Source organism: Uranotaenia lowii, chromosome 2 (genome assembly GCF_029784155.1).
Source record: "Uranotaenia lowii strain MFRU-FL chromosome 2, ASM2978415v1, whole genome shotgun sequence".
NCBI classification, from domain to species: domain Eukaryota; kingdom Metazoa; phylum Arthropoda; class Insecta; order Diptera; family Culicidae; genus Uranotaenia; species Uranotaenia lowii.
Window position 1 is genome coordinate 265,998,125 of NC_073692.1, and position 18,646 is coordinate 266,016,770.

At 34.4% G+C, this 18,646-nt stretch overlaps 1 protein-coding gene across 16 annotated transcripts in view; it reads right to left on the reverse strand.

The window, feature by feature from the left end:
• LOC129749058 (small conductance calcium-activated potassium channel protein) overlaps window positions 1–18,646 on the reverse strand; it is a 759,751-nt gene that overhangs the window by 66,120 nt on the left and 674,985 nt on the right. The gene's annotated exons all lie outside the window — the stretch shown is intronic.

An 18,646-nucleotide genomic window follows, 5' to 3' on the forward strand; every position in this document is an offset into this window, starting at 1 on the left:
GAGCTCAAAATACTGTAGCTTTTAGTTTTTCAATCGCAATTAAAACTATGAAAGGCCGGTAGAACGATACCTTGTTTTTTTCAGTAAGGTTACTAGTTTTCTTGATATGATCGGATTTTTGACTTAGGGGTCGATTTTGAAGCAATGATGTAATCCCATCAGAACACTGTCCGTAAATTATATTTTTATGCTATTACGAACATGAATTTCAAAACTACAGATCGATCAAGACTGTTATGAAATTTATGGAAAGGATAAAGCTTAATTCATAGAATCAAAATAATATTCTATAATGATGCATTGAGTTTTTTTTTCCTGCAATTTCGAGGATGCTTTCAAAATTATTCATATGCTCGCAAACGCTCAAATTGACAGTAGAATGGAATTGGGAGTTGAGTTTTAACACCAAAAACCGGTCTGCATTAATTTGTTAAATGACAAAGCTATGGTTAAAATAAATTTGCATTTTTTTTATTTAAAAGTCGGGCTGTTTGGATAAAAATTATTGGAAAATGATCAAACTTAAGCTCAAGTTTTGATGAAGTTAGTCTGAAAAATATTTAAAATTAATAACCTCAAAGCAAGTAGGTAGAACTTATAAGCTTCCAAATCAGTTTACCAGATAAACAATAGATAAACAATATGTTGTTTGATAAGATATGCATGAAATGAAACTGCATGTTTTAGAAGACTTTTGGCCGCAACTCCATACTGCGGGGTGATCCTAAACTTTTGTTCGACAGCTAAAGTAGTATCCTAATAATTTTAAGTACATTGCAACTGTTGCGCTAAATTAAACAAATGTGTTGTGATAAATATGGAATAAAGATTCTGCAACTTAAATTTTGAAATTGGATCCACCCCACCATGAGATGATCGGGTTTGAATTTTAAGTGCAGTTTTTGGAAAAAGTTCCAACTTTAAGCTAAGTTTGAGTCATATAAAGTAAACATATACATTTTGTCAAATACATCCGAGGAAGGTTTTGCTCACGATCTTCCGAATGAGATCAAAAGATATGCTTTATTTTATTTATAAGATGAGATATGGCCCAAAAAATGTTTCATGCTTTTGAGAAGGTGATTCCAAACTTATGGCCGGCAGTGTATATCGTCTTTGTATCGTGCGCTCCTGTTTTAATAATTTTCGTGAAAGCGCAATAATATCGTACACAAATAGTATACCATACCCGAAATTTGCTGAGTCAGTTGACGAAAATGGAAGAAGTAGGGGGAAGAGTTACTAAATGCGCATATTGGGTAATATGCGCATACAGGCGATTGACGATATGGCTGGAGGTTCATCATATCTAATAAGTGCAGTTTGAGGGTAATACGCTTTAAACACATGGCATGAAAAAATTAAATTGTTATATACAGTCGAAAAATTTAAAAATTCAAACAAGATTTTTGTCAGTTTTGTTCTAATATATTGAACATTGATTATCGTGCGTACAACTTCTGTGAACAAAAATTTTAATGTTTTTCTTTCTTATTCATCTGGAAATCGGAAATTCAACAAATTAAAGCTTTTGGCAAAGTTGTAAATGATAAGATAAAGAAATAAGAGACAGGTTCTGAATGCCCATATCAAGGCAGGTTAAATGCCTATATCAAGAAAAATAGATTAGTCTTCTAAATATTTTACTTTTTCTCATTTAAACATAAAATCTACGCTCAAATCATGATCTTACAGCAAAAAAAAAAAGAACTTCATACTGATCCGACAAAAATACGATATGAACAAAATATGTCCATGAAATATGGCCATATGGCATACTTAACTATGTTTCATGCAAAAGAACTATTGATGTAAAAAATTTCACCTAAATGTCAGCCTTGACGCATGCTTAACATCCGTTTCTACTTTTTTCAATTAAATAATATCAAATTATTGCAAGTATTAATGAAATATAGCTAAACACATAAATATGCGCATTTAGCCCACCAGTTTCGGAAATCGACTATTTTGACTTCTTTTATTATAAAATTATTTTCACTAAAACTGTAAGAGTTTTTAACAGCAAAATTGCTCTAACGTAGGGATTCCGAGACATTGTGTTCTGAAGAAGCATGAACATCTGGTTTTCTATCAAAAAGTTTTTTCGTTACCTATCGATTGCTTAATGATTTTGGTTTTATTAAATTTTCGATTAAAACTAACATTTTTACCTGAAGACTGCAACTCGATTGGCCTTAAAACAAAAAAGTTATGGCTGTTCAAAGATTGTATGTATTTCTTGCATAACAATAATTTAATTTTATGAAAACAAACAGTCTCGAGCCTACAGGAAATTTTTTTAAACTTATTGTAATACACGGGAAAAAACCTCTTCGAATGTACAAGGAAATTTGAAAGTTGTTTTCCTGAGCTGTTTTTCTGTCCTGAAATTGTCCTGTAATTTCAGCTGTTGAAAATACAGGACGGAAGCGTCACGACCACAGGAGAAAAGATTAAGTGTGTACGAAACTTGTGTTATATATCCAACGAACGTTTTGAACAGATTTCTCGTCTTTGGCTGGGCCACCAGATGTCTCCAAACACACCAAAGAGAACTGTCTAAACCAAACTGAGAAAAAAACAAAACATTTGTCAGTTTTGAACAGGATTCATGAATTAAGATTAAATTTTCGGTGTAAATTTATGTCGAATTGTAACTAAACCATACCATTTGACGTAAAATTCCACACCATAAAGACACAAACTCTTAAAACGGTAAGTTTTCATACATATAAATTCTTAGTGAATAAGATGTAAATTTACATCATTGATGTAAATTTATGTCAAACTTGAGCATTGAGCATTGCCTTTCATCTTAAAGTTAATTGTTTCAAACTTGAAAAATAAATAGAGTTTTTTTTCAGCAAAATGATCGCAAAAATTTTTCGGCAATATATTTTTTTCTGTATTTCATATAAAGTCATGTAAAAAAAATAGCAACTTTCACTATACACACCAAAAATTCCTCAACAGGGCTTCACGATGGGGTAAAGTGTTCCGGAAAAAAAATATTTTAAATTTCCCAACCAACAATAAAATTTAAATTCAATGACGAACTTTGTATTCATATCTTGTTGAATTCCTCAGGCCTATGATAGGTTTCCACTCAGCATCAATTCTCCCATATTCCAGCAGTCGTCAACTAACAACACTTAGTTTAATCGTTTTTTTTTCAGAAAATAGTTCTCTACTAAATAACGAATGAAGTTTAGCGATTTCTAAAGAAAATGATTTCGCAAACAAAACATTGCCGCCAATTTTTACTCACTTTTATCTTTCACCATATATGTAATTGCACATAATTTGACATCATTCTAGAAATAAATTCAAATTGAGATCTAATTTTCACTTCCTCGACCTAAAGGGTGATACGGTCAAAATTTGGTCAAGGGAAACGCGTGTAAATCGGTGAAATCGTTTATTTAAAAAATCAAATTAAATTTCTTTTTCAAGTTTAATTAGTATAAAATTCAGGAAAAATATTCAGTTAGGTTTCCGCTTTTCCAAATCCGAATTGCCGGGCCTTACGCTTAACCCCTGCCTTTAGATTTTGTACAGTCACCTTGTCCACCTTCTTCGCCGCAGAAAGCCAGTTTGCCTTGAACTGCTGCTCGTCCTTAGCAGTTTTTTTTTGGTCTTCTTTAGGTTTCGCTTGACAATAGCCCAGTATTTCTCAATTGGGCGGAGCTCTGGCGTGTTGTGAGGGTTCTTGTCCTTAGGAACCACCTGCACGTTGTTGGGGACGTACAACTCCATGGCCATTTTACCGTAATGGCAAGATGCCATATCCGGCCAAAACAGTACGGAACAACCGTGTTTTTCAGGAAAGGCAGCAGACGTTTATTCAAACACTCTTTCACGTAAATTTCTTGGTTGACAGTCCCGGAAGCTATGAAAATGCTGCTTTTCGAGTCACAAGTACAGATGGCTTGCCAAACCAGATATTTATTTCTTCGCGAACTTTGACAGTTTCATGTGCTTGAAAATAACTGCTACCTCTCCCCTTCCTTTTGCCGTATAAAACTTCTGTCCCGGAAGCTGCTTGTAGTCGGCTTTGACGTAGGTTTCGTCGTCCATTACCACGCATTCAAACTTCGTCAGCATCATCGTGTACAGCCTCCGGGATCGCGCTTTGGCCGTCGTATTTTGTTTATCATCGCGATTTGGAGTCACTACCTTCTTGTTAGTCGATAGTCCGGCTCGTTTTTTTGGCCCGATGCACGGTTGTAGACGATACACCCAGCTTATTTGCGGCATCTCGGAGAGAGAGGTTAGGGTTTCGCTACCGACAACTCTTTTTGTCGTTTCAGCGGCTTCCTGTTTTCGATTTCCCCCCGATCCAGACTTCCTGGCTGTCGACAAACGTTCCCCAAACACTTTTATTACATTTGTAACGATTGATTTGCCAACTTTTAGCGATTTTGCCAGCTTTGCGTACGAGTAACTCGGATTTTCGCGATGCGCGAGCAAAATTTTGCTCCTCTTCCTTGGACGGCATTTTGACAACTGAAGATTGAATCCCAAAATCAAAGAAGGAGCAACACACACACACACACACACACACACACACACACACACACACACACACACACACACACACACACACACACACACACACACACACACACACACACACACACACACACACACACACACACACACACACACACACACACACACACACACACACACACACACACACACACACACACACACACACACACACACACACACACACACACACACACACACACACACACACACACACACACACACACACACACACACACACACACACACACACACACACACACACACACACACACACACACACACACACACACACACACACACACACACACACACACACACACACACACACACACACACACACACACACACACACACACACACACACACACACACACACACACACACACACACACACACACACACACACACACACACACACACACACACACACACACACACACACACACACACACACACACCTTCAAAATGAGGGGTGTTCAGGTTTTTTAAATGCAAAATTGAAAGAAATACGTCAAGTTGATATTGACCAAATTTTGACCGTATCACTCAATTTTTAGAACATTGCAATTTTTGCGCAAAATTAAAAAAAAATGTGTTGTGATAAATATGGAATAAAGATTCTGCAACTAATATTGATGAATTTTAAGTGCAGTTTTTGGAAAAAGTTCCAACTTTAAGCTAAGTTTGAGTCATATAAAGTAAACAGATACATTTTGTCAAATACATCCGAGGAAGGTTTTGCTCACGATCTTCCGAAGCGGTCTGAAATTCGATTCGGAAGTATGGAGAGGAAAGCAGCTTCGTGGACAAAAAAATCTGAGTGGAAACCGGGTCCGGGTGACCAAATTTTGGACCGGGAAGTAATGCGTAATGGAAGTCTTACGTCAGTAAGAAAACAGCCTTAGCTCAAGTTGTGGCTAAAAACGTGGACCTAACGTCCAAAATTGCATAATTTCTGGGAATCTTGGAGCTCAACCTTCAAATGGTAGATTAGGATGTGAAGAACAAACTTTTGTATGGGGCCGACTACAAAAAAAAATCATGTTTAGAGGTTCCGCAAGCGTCCACTTTCAAAAGATTTGATTTTAAATAAATTCGGAGTCCAAAACTTTTCACAAAATTTTTATATTTTATATTTTTTAAATTTTGTTTGGGTTAAATACTACACGTAAAAAAATAAAAATTAACCAAATTCGTATCGAAATTAAAAATAAATAAGCTATGTTAAAGAAATTTTTTTTTGGTCCAAAAAATTTGTATTTAACTGACCAAAATGTGTACCTATCGTAAAATATATTTAATACCAATACCAATGCTATTAAAAGATGCTGATTTTTGTGCACTTAAACTTTGCTGGACAAAGAATGTTGTTTGTATCATCGTGTGAGGAGCTATTCGGGGTTTAAACCTTAATAAAAAATCACAATTTTGGATATTTCTAATTTTCATTTCTCGAACTAATTTATAACTACGTGCATGAAATATAGATAGTAAAACGATGTAAAATTAGATCCTTTTTAATTTAGATCTAATAAAATTAAGTGTTTAAGGGTTTCGGACTCGTATAATTTTATACATTTTTTGGTGTGATTAATTATTTTGAAACAATTCAAACGATACTACTAATTACGGTCAAAATGCACCTCTCATAAGAACAATCTGAACGTTCAACCGCGTTTCTTCAGAATTTGATTTTCATATCTCCCGAAACACACTAAAATGTAAATTTCGTAGAGCACTTTCATAATTATTGATTTAAGAGAAAATTGTATAAATTGTATTGTGTGATGATAAATTTAAGTACTCGATGTATCATTTAGCTTTAAATTGTAATCTGTTGACGCAAAAAATGAGGGTTTTTACGCGCATATAAGACGGATTCAATCTTTTTCATATGGGTTTTTTCCCCTCCAATAAATAAATAAATAAATAAATAAATAAATAAATAAATAAATTTTTCATACCAAGTTATTTAAATTGGTTGAACGTGTTCCAAGAACGGTTAACTAAATCAGAATCTTATTGTAATGCTTAGAACATTAGAGTTATTCAGTAGTATCTTATACCTATAAACTATGAAAAATTTTGCTTATTTTGCGATAAAATACGTATGGGAGAGTGGGGAATCATGGGCCACTTTTTTTCGTTGTTCCATAACTTCTTTATTATAAAAGATAGAATAAAAATAGAAAATGGTATGGTTTTCTACATTTTCAAGGTATCATTAGGTTTTTTTTTTAAATTTTAATAAGTTATTTTCCCAGAATTCTGAATGTTTAAAAAAAAGCAATATTTTTTTGGATTTTGAAAAATGGTGGTGAATCGTGGGCCACTAAATCCAAATTGACGAAAAAACATGCAATATTTATGAGTTGACCCTAAACTGTGATTTCATTATTCATTTCGTGATTTTAAAGCAATTTCAGATTATGAAATAAAAAGAGAGATGTGTATGATCGAATTGATTCCAAAACCTGGCTCGCGAACGTTTTGGCAAAATTTCTTATATAGGATGGACAAAATATTTTTCATTACTCTTCATTTGGCATAAGAAAACTTAACATATAGTTATAACGTATTTAAAGTTCTGAATGTGTATAAAAACATAAAAATATAGGTGGTTCAAGATGTGTGGCCCACGATTCCCCACAAGCTATGATTTGCAAATTGGTTGCGTTTGTATGACTTATTGATGTTTCATCAAAAATTCCTTTTCCACGTGAAAGATCATCATAAAACTAAAATCATAAGCAAATGAGCATATTTTTTATATGAACTTTAGGGGCCCCATCGATGTAATTAGCGGTTTTTTTTTAATTATGAAAGTACATTTTTCTAACTTTTTTCAACTTGATAAATAAAAGAAACATATGATGCGTATTTAAGTCAACAACATATGGAAATATATGCTCACGCAAAGCGACGACGTTGACAGTTGGTTCGAGATTTTTATCTCAGCACACATCTGAGATATTAAAAGTGGCCCATGTTTCCCCATGGCCCACAATACTCCACTCTCCCCTACCTTAAACATGATTTTTTTTGGTTTGTTTTTGAAAATTTCGAATGTATGTAAGTAAAAATGTAATTTTAAAATCTTGAAATATCCAATTTTTCGAAGGCTCACAAACAAATACCTTCCTGATGAAATCAAAGCGTTTTGAAGCAAACAGGTTGATTTATGTGAGAGTTCAACTTTTTCTTTAGTAAATATATCTATAGTATTGGTGTAGATTTTGTTGTAGTTTGAGGTAAATTTTTGATATTTTCAAAGAGTAAGCCAGTCCAGGACAAAAGACTAGAGATCCTATCAAATGGTAAAGTATGAAGGAGAAAAAATAAAAGGGGAATAGTGCGAAGGCCTAGGGAATTGAATGAAGGCAAAACTTCATTTGCTTTTGAAGTTCAAATATTATTAGTAATGTTCAAAAATTTAGCCCCTTGATTTATGCAGTCTCATTGCCCATCTTTCGATTTGAATTGCTGCCTTAATACATTCAGGATCGCGATGTTGTTTTTTTTTACCGCGAAGAAATCTAGAGCCTCATCAATGTTACCCCAAAGCATCAAAATCTAAACAGAGACGAAATCGGTTTTTAAATCAAATTTAAAGCAGTCTAACAAATTTTTGCATCCATGTGTTACGTTCATAGGAGTCCAGTACTGATTTTAAAATATGAAACATGCCACATTACCCTTGACAGGAATATCGAAAAACATTGAAAAAAGTGATCAATCTTACCCCGGATTACGGTATTTGAAAGATTTTCTGTGTAGTACCAATGAATTCAAATGGAGACTAAAGTTTGATTTTTTCTAGTATAAATCAGTAAACTTTATAAAACGGTTTCCATAGTTGGTGATACTTACTTATTTCTGGTTCTGACTATTTCAAAATTATTTTTGGAGTATGCAGGAGCATGAATTTGCTAGTTGAACCTAAAGAGTATCAAACTAACACTCCTTCCTTTTTCCCCATTGACTACTAGGACGTGGCCGGCGCCGTTATTAATCATTTCAAAAACGGAGAGCATGAGTTTTGTACATTGAGAATGAACTGCTAATCCCAAGCACCATTCTTTTGGACTTTGTGCAAAATTGATGGCCTCGATTAATCACGGAGTAGCAACCATTGGCGACGTGGAACTTGTTCTGCTTAGCCACGCCAGCGATCATGGAATTCGAAATGCGCATTAATTGATAAAAGATAACAAAAAAAATCATCTTTTCTTTTGAAGTACGTAATTAAATAGCATTACCATCCCCTGAAACAATTAAATAGCATTTCGAGTTCAATGATTTAAGGTGGATATGAGTAGTCAAACAAGCTATAAATCAGTAAACTTTATAAAAGTTTTCCAAGAAAAAAGCGGGACATTTTAAGGAAACAGTGGGACATGTCCCGCTTTTGCGGGACGGTCGGCAACCCTAGGTTAAGTTGTTTGTCGAAATAAAAATATATGATCATGTTTGAAATTGAATGATTGTATTGAATCTCTTGATTGAATGTAACGAATTAATTGCGCAAGTTATTTCAGGAGCAAATGCTTCATTGCAAAAACAGTACCTGATAGGTTAGTATTTGTTTAACTAATTAACAATGATTATTCACCAAATCTGATAAATCTCCCTGAAACAATCGCCATAATGTGCGAAACAACCTTCAAGTTATCACATCACAGATGGTTCAATGAATGAAAAATGAACCAACTTATCGATAACATATGCCCAAAATGGAAGCTTACACAATTTTAATTTTCCGTTGAAATTTTGAAGCCTCAGTAACTTGAAGCTCGTGATTTTGATCAGCAGCCACCTAATTGGAAAACAAACCTAATTAGCGCCACTCGGGGGATCTAATTTGAAACGCACACATGTCATCAAACCGCTAAAGATTCAAAAGTCCTGAACCCTGAGGAAGGTAAGGTAAGCAAGCATGTGATTGAGTTAATTAGACGGAGCCCTAAAGATAACCGTTCGATTGATGTAAGGTTTGGATAACCATCTGCGAGACACGCAATCGAGACAATTGTCTGGATTCGCTCGGAGGAGTTTATGAAGAAAGTCAAGCGGCGGCAAAATTACAGTTCACAATTGTGCCAACTCGAGTTTAATTAACCATAACCACACACTTCAGACGGCTTCGTGAAAATGATGTCGCGGATTAACTTGCGACTTTTAACGTCTGTCAACGTCTGTTTTCTTCGAATTGTTGTGAAGGAAGTAGGTACGTGCTGATGTTGTTCGATACAACTGGAGGAAGGATGAGGGGTTTTCAAAGTAATGAAAGACGCTCCTTTTGTTTTTGTGCTTCCAATTGAATGAGTGATTAAGGCACGTGCTTTCAATGCCGAGCTTAACGAATTATCAGCATCTGGAAAACTGGATCAACGAATTATTTTCATATGAAATTTGAGCTTGCCTCTATTTTAAAAGATTTAAGAACTTCAGTCTTCAGTGTCTTAGATGAGTTTGAATTGAAAACCGCTCATACACGTTTCCAAGGCTCTCAATTGACAAAATTTGCGGGAAATGCATGTGGTAAGCGGTTTTCTGCGAAAACGTCTTCCAGTAAAGATGAAAACCAACCACCTTTTGCCAGACGACACGACGTCGGATGTGTGAATGAATGTGGGTAGGTGGGTATCGTCTACATATGTGTAGCACATAAGGAGTCGACAGATTTCGAAGGTTTATCCAAAACTCATATTCAACGATTCCACTGCTGCTGCTGAAGAAAATGCCTCAGCTTTTGGCGAACAGCAAAATTTTACGCACATAAATTTGTTAATGGGCCATCGTAAAAAGATTATAATCACATGTGAAGCCCTCTCATGGTTGGTGTAATCATAAAAAGGGTTTTATGCATCAGCGATAATAACCACGCTATTTTTGATGGGCCATTAGAATAGGGAAATCAATGAATATTTAAAGCTAACCCTGTTGGGAGGAGAGATTTATTCCGACTGATTTGCTGGAAATGATAATCTAGCAGGAAGTTGAAATATGTCTTATTCAGTTGATATCATAACGTCGAATGATTATGTGAACATGAAAAATAGAAGTTTTTTATTAATTGAATTTAACATTCAATTTCATAGATCAAGACTTTAATATTTCGATTTTAAATACTTTGTTCGAGTATAACATGAAAACGTAATTAAGTTTTGAAATGCCTGTGAATTTTTTCCATTAAAATTTATTTGACAGATCCTCTCCAGATAATCTGAATTTAAGTAGTTCTCAGTACTGTACGGTGTGGTTACTCAATATTAAAAAAAATATTACTGTTCTTTAAAAAATAATCGTAATTTCTACGATGTTTAACCTACTGCACACTGAGAAATTTCGATTAAAATAGGTAATCTCATGTAAACTTATGTAAAAATGTGAGGAATCGAATGGACTAAACGCGTTTATAGATTAGATTACTCTGAAAGTCTCATTTCACCTGTTTTCCCTACGTTTTTCATGAATAGCTAAACCAAATTGAATTTTAGATATATTTTAAGGCATAAATCGTTTTGCAAGTTCAACAAATTTGTTAAAAGAAATCATTTTTTTTTTTCAATTTCAGTAGTAATGTCAAAAACACTTGTACTGAAAATATCTTTCATTTTTTTTAAACTGTTGAAATTTACTTTATTAGATTATGCATCATCTTCAACAAAATATTATTTCTATATCGAATAAAGTATAAGAATCATATTTTTCTTAAACGTAGGTTTGTTAGTTAATCAGTTATTAATAATTGATTTTACTAAAAACTAAAACACTTTAAAACTCCATATCACCAAAACTAAATGTGATTGACCAAATTTGACGAAAAATCGAGTTCAGGACGCTAATATCTACCAAATGTATCAGTGAAACATAAGTACCAAAATGCTGTTCCCTTGAATTATCAATTAAATTCTGTAGATAAGTTTTTATAATAGTAAGACATGCATATCTTTTGAAAACAAAAAAAAATCCTTCTAAAGTGTTATAAAACTTATATTTTTCATCTTCATATTTTGTTCTAATTTTCGAATAAATTTACCGAATTTTATAACGTATGCATTAAAAAAAAGAACAAAATTTGCCGATTCCCTCACTGACAACATTTCTCATGCAGCATCAATCATGATTACCCATGGAGTGTTGAGAACAAATTTGACATCTCCATCAGTCAAAATCTTTCAGTTATGCAAAAACAGTGAAGCTACTCCGTTTTGAAACGTGCGCGTTCAAAGAACGGTAGTCCATCGCGTCGAACACGGATACCTTACCGCACTTGGTGGATGCCGAATACTTCAGATATCGGCGGCCATGGGCGACAAGAAGCCCCAATGGATGCTGAAGAGGAAGACCGAGAGAACCGGCCAAACAGTTAAAAAGTGTCTGCCGAAAATGAACAAAAATGCCAAAAAGAGGCAATCTCTTACACTGTACGGTGGTCCAGAAATGAAATTTAGCCGAAAACAATTATTTGCGTCTTTCCCATAAGTTTGATGCATTTGATATCTTAGACAAATTTCTACAACAACTAGAGGCGGTTATTTTGAATTAAATTGTATTAAAGTTTCTAACCCCCTCTCTCTTATAGTAAAGTGGGAGGGTAATAAATGTAGGTAATAAATAATCACATATTCTTGATTTATTACTCGATGAAAATTACCCTGAGCGTATTCTGGCAAATTTTGTTTCATGTTTTCTTACTTGTAAACTATAAATTATCCTAAAATTATCCTAAATTATTCTACATTTTCACAAACTTGATGAGAACTAGTTGTCAATTGATTGAATAAAGATGAATTGTATCGTATTTTCCGATTATTATGTACGGGAACGCTCCCCCCTTTAGAAGGGAGGGAATCAAAAATTCACTGGAACAATTGTTTACTCGAAAACTACTTTGTGTCGAATTTCACACTAATCGGTTAAGTAGTTTCTGAGTTCTTGAAGCACACAGTTACAAAAAATAGCTATTTTTCTAGAGATTTCATCTATTTTTACTAAACTTCAAACAACAATTAAACGCTTTAAACAAAACAAAAAACAGTTCTTGGCTTTCTTACAGAAAGGCATAGCGAACGGTCAGTCTATCATTAATTAAGGATCCAAGACCCCACTTTATATATACCATTATACCAATCGACTCAGCTCGACGAGTTACAAAGATGTCCATGGATTTGTATATTCCATTGAAATGTTCTTATCACCTTTTATCCTATTCTGGGTTTTACGATTTTGATGAATTTAGTTTCAATAAATTGTATTTTTTCCCTGTAGGTCATATCTTAAAAACAAAAAAAAACAAAATTGTTTAAAATTGTTCCATTCCATAGAACATATCATGCTTATGTTGGCTCCAAAAAAGGTAGCCATTTGCTCAGCAGCAGTAGCCAGCAATAGCTAAATTAATAACGGATGCGATCGAAAATTTGACAAAAAGTTCATCAGACAGCCGAGAATCGAACCCACGCCATCTATCATGAGAGTTTAGGAAGCTAACCCCTTGACCACTAGTGAGCGTCGAGATATGTGGCTCTCAAACTTAAACAGTTTGAAATATTTTGATAGTAAATGAACTCGTTGAATATCAGTTCGCTTATCCTCCAAAAACGTAGGGGATATAAGGGCATAACGAGCACCCAGGGCATAATGAGCACTCCTTTTTTCTACACAAGTACGTATTTTCTTAAACAAATTTTCATAAGAACTTGTTTCGTACTACCTATAGTATTAATTTTTCACCAAAAAAGAAATATCCTTTTCATATTTACAGAAATATTAAATAATAACCAGCTAGGTTCTCAAGTGACGAAAATATTATTATTTTTGAGCACCACCAAATAAGCTTTTATGACCTTTAAATCATCTTGATCTGAAATGTATGCACTGCAACATGATCTGCACATTGATTCTCAATTTTTAACATCATAAAATTTTTGATTTTTCACTTTAATCAATTTTAAAACGCGTTTTTACTTTAATTTGTTCACTAGAGGCGAACAGAGCACAATCAATGAAGGCATAATGAGCATTTTCTGCCGTATAATCTAGCAGCGAATTCAACTTGATGAAGTCAACTGAATAATAGAGCTACAGCTTGATTTGTTTCGTCTGTCGATTTGGCCTATTGGTAAGGTGTCGGAGGGGTAATCAGTAGGCTCGAGTTCGATTCCTGTTCGAGGGGATTTTTTTTGCACATACCATTCATGATTGATTGTACCATTATACGGCTAATAGCATCAAAGCATCATCCGTCAAACAAAACACCAGAAACATAATGTATGAGGATGTCCGCGAGTTCGAGCCCAAGAGCAAAACATCGAACACAGTTGTACCGGATAAGTTTTTCAATAACGGTCCGCCAACTGCACCGTTGATAAGTCGCGAATGCCATAAAGATGGTAAAACGACTATAATCGAAACAAAAAAAAAAAATAATGTATGAGCATGTGTTCATCCTTTGAATTCTATAAACAGACCTAGATTATTTTGTTATTGCTTTGTTTGATGAATCTACGCCTCACCGTTTAGTGCAATCATGATCATGAATGATAAATGTGAAAAAAAAATCCCCTCGACCAGGAATCGAACTCGGGCCTACTGATTACCTCTCCGACATCCAACCAATAAGCCAAATCGTCAGACGATACAAGTTAAGCTGTAGCTCTATTATTCAGTTGACTTCATCGAGTCAAATTCGCTGCTTGATTCCCCGGCAGAAAACGCTCATTATGCCTTCATGAATGGTGCTCATACTGCCTCGGGGGGTTTCTCATTATGCCTCTTCAGTGACTGGTTTTCAGCTTTCGGCAAAAATTTATAAAATGCATTTTTAAACGTTTTTATCTACTTTTTCAAGTTTCATCCAATTAGGCCATAGACTATTTGAGTGTCTGGACACGAACAATGATGTAATTCACATATTACAGCTGTTCTCTATGGTTAAATAAGCATTTTCCTTAAGGTGGCCATTATGCCCTCATCTCCCCTACTGGCTATCTATCTTTTTTTATATTGAGTTTAGTAATTTTTGCTTTCGATTTTCTTTAATCATAATCTTTTTTATAGATTAACCATATATAATTCAGAAATAAGTTATCCATCATTGTGTCATATGTTTCCAAAGATAATTTATACTCTGTAAGAAAGCCTCCAATCCACTAAACTTTAAATGCAGCTAAAAAAAAAAATTTTTTTCAACACAAATTGCCAACTTCAAAACAAAACAAATAATTGGTAATCCGCTTGGCACAAAAGATGCGTATGACGAATATTTAAAATCTTGCCGAACAAATATTTTTGATAAAATCACCCTGAAAAGATATAACGAGAAAACTGTTTTTTGTAGAAGCACCCTAACCTTATAAAAACAAATTGTCTTAAAACTTTTAAATTAACAGATATCTAGATGTTTTATTTCTTTGAGAAAGTTTCATGAATTATTGGGCTCTTTAATACTGTAGAATAACAAAATGACTGCCTTTAGTTGTTGTAAAAGTATGACTTTTTAAGATATCAAATGAATTAAACTTAAGGGAAAGACGCAAAAATTGTTTCCACTAAATTTAATTTTTGAACCGCTGTGCAGTGGGCTTGGAGCTGCAGGCAAAATTGGAGCGAGAGCGGCTGAATGAAATGGTCATTTTTTTGTGATAATTACTGACGAAAAATTGAATAATAAAATAAAGAAAAACTACAAAAGAGGCTTTTACGCTAAATTGTTGTCCTCCATTGCAAAAGTTTCGGTTAGATGAATTAATAGAGAAAACGAAAAAAATACGCTAAACCATGTCCACTAGAGTGCCCCAAATGACACGACATTAGAAAAAGTTATGTGCTGTTGGCTTAAATTGATCCTAGGCCTAAAACAAGGTCTCATGCCAAATTTGGGCCAGATCGGATCACGGGAAGGGGTCGCTCAACGAGCCTTAAGTTTGTACAGGATTTTGAGACATTTTGTTCGGGAGGAACATGAAAATCCAGTTTTTCATGAATAACTTTGGTCCCCTTCGGCCGATTTCTTTTGAAAACGAGTTTTCTTAATGCCTAAACTATGACAAACATTTCATCCGAAGACTGCATTTCGATTCGAGTTAAGATAAAAAAGTTATTAGACTTCAAAAATGGACTAACTTTTTCCAGGGTGATATTCATCACCAGTAAAGAGAGACAGTAGTGCTTCGAACATTTTGACGCAGCATTAACAGTGATGAATATCACCCTGAAAAAAGTTACCCCATTTTTGAAGTCCAATAACTTTTTTGTCATAAGTCTAATTGAAATGCAGTCTTCGGATGAAATATTTGTCATAGTTTAGGCTTTAAGAAAAATCGTTTTCAAAAGAAACCGGTCGAAGGGGACCAAAGCACAGAGAACAGACGTACAAGCTAGCCCACGGAACTTGTGTAAAAATTCCAACCTCCTTTTGAAACCAATTTTTGTTTTTTGGCTGGGACACCAGATGTCTCCAAACACACCAAAGAGAACTGTCAAAACAAAACTGAGAAAAAATAACAAAATTTGAATCAGTTTTAAACAGGTCGTATGAGCTACTTGCTACTAGCTGAGCATGTTTCAAGAAAATTGCTGTTGGAGCTTCATAACACATTCGTCATGTTGCATAAAAATGTATCCTAAAGTTTATTCGCTATTTTCTTCAAACTTACAAGAAGAACTAAATGTTGAACAATGGGATGCAAATGTGATACGTGAATGAAACCCGCTTTAGATGCCTAGAGTCATTACTGCTGGGTGAGAATGATCGTCAAGATTGCTCTTATTTGACTGGGCATAGCCGATGCCTCCTCTGACTTCGATAATCGGTCAAGAAATGCGAAAGCTTGATTCAAAAATTGTCAATTATTTGTGCCGCAGTAGTACTAAAATAAGAACACTCAGAAAAATAAAAATTAGTTTCAAAGGAAAGTGCCGCAAAAACAAAGGATTTTTTCCTTTGATTTTGGGACAAATAAAAATGCCTTTGATTCAAATGCATTTTCTTTTGTTTCGAAGAAATGCTTTCCTTTGAATCAAAACTTTTTCTTTGTTCCAAAAAACAAAATGCTTTCGATTCAAAAACCTTTTCGTTTGATTTTATGTAATTTTCCTTTAATTCAACGGCATTTGGATTTCAATTTTAAAAAAATCGTTCTTCAATTCTATTTTTTGTTCCCAAAAATTCTAGTACTACTTATTAATTTTCGTCCTATTGCAAATAAAAAGAAATCAATTATGCTTTAAAATATTTTATTTCTCTGTAAGTTTTTTTTCTCTGTAAGTAGATGTTCTACCTTTCACCACTTCACATAATCGATCTTCCCTTGTTTGAATTTTCCGGTTCATCTGTAAATAAAGAGTAGAACATAATACAAATTATGACAAAAATGCTAAAAAGCTTACAAAAAACGACATTAAACTAAATAATTCTAACAATTTAAAAAAAAATTACAAACATAACATGGAAATAGTACTTACTGAACGATATTTGTTGGTGGACAGTTGCTCTCGACCAAAGGGTTTCGGCGCCAGCCGTCGTGTCTCCTTAGACCGGATCGGAACCGATTGCAACCGCTTAGCCGGAGGACTCTAACAGTCAGTACAGTTACCTCTTCATATTGGTTGGACGAAAGATTGCCTTAAAAAAAATTGTTGTGTTGTTATTTAAAATTAAATTGATCTTGAAAGACGTCTCGGTGGTCGAGTGGTTAGCGTGGTAAGACGGTAATCGCTAGGTCCACTGATGGCATGGGTTCGATTCCCATCTCGGTACTGGATGTTAAATGTTAATCTTAAGTTGTCCACGTCATTATTCAGTCTGTAAAGCCTAAATCGGCTAAGACGGTGTATGTCTTTTAAAAGACCTACCTTGGAGTCCAATATCGTTTGCCCTTTCATAGCTGTCGAAACTTTCCTACGCCGGATCTCACCGTGCTGTCTGGGGTTGCCCGGCAGGAAGATTCCGCTGAAATAAATAGGTTTGACTGGTTGTTGGAAAAACTTTTCCGCCAAACAGAAGCTGTGTCGACTATTTGACGAAAAAATACTTTGATTCAAAAAAAAAATCATCTAAATCAATTAATTTTTACATTGATTCTGCGTCAAAAAATAAATTCTTTGAATTCAAATTTAATATTTTGATTTTAAAACTTGGAACTTTGCTTTAAACGAAAAATAGTTCGGTTCAATATAAAATTTACTCAAATCAAGGAAATTGGATTTTGTTTCAATGTACACAAGGTTTTTGAATCAAAGATGTGTATTTTTAATTTCAATGGTACTACTTTTCGCTGCGTGAAAGTAAAATTTTGCCAAGTTAAAAGTTTATATACGATTACGTCGTTTCGAAAAATGAGCACTTGAAAGTTGATTTGTAACTTTTGAACGGCGCAACAGATGGCACTGTTTCCAGTCAATTTTTAACGTATTTTTCTGCTGATAGCTTTTGAATTTTTACACACTTTTCTGAAGATTTTTTGTTCGAGCTTGTACGTCTGTTCTCTGTGACCAAAGTTATTCATGGAAAACTGGATTTTCATGTTCCTCCCGAACAAAATGTCTCAAAATCCCATACAACCTTTAGGCTCGTTGAGCGGCCCAATTTGGCATGAGACCTTGTTTTAGGCCTAGGATCAATTTAAGCCTGCAGCGCATAACATTCCACAAGCTTGAAATTTCCCATACAAATTTGGGGCAGTCTAATGTCCACACAAAAGTTTTAGGCCGTTATTTTGAATTTCACCGGAAAGTCACTTGAAGGGTATTGTATATTTTGTCAAATTGTCAAATTAACTCATACTATGACTTTCAATGGAAAGTATACAGAACTCTATTATCTGAATTTGTTGATTTTCAATCATCATCCGAATGAAGTCCATATTTTAATGCGTACTTTAGTACATCTTTTTTTTTTTATTTTCATATAAGTTTACCGAATTTGCACCTCTTTGACAACCAAAATTTGCGAGCTTATTTATGTTCATCCCATGTAAATTAGACTGAGTCGATTTGGGATCGTTAACTTCTCCAACCCTGGGGTCTTAAAAGGTTCGTTTGGGTTCAAAATTCATCCTTTATTTTTGCAGAATTTTAAAGTAAC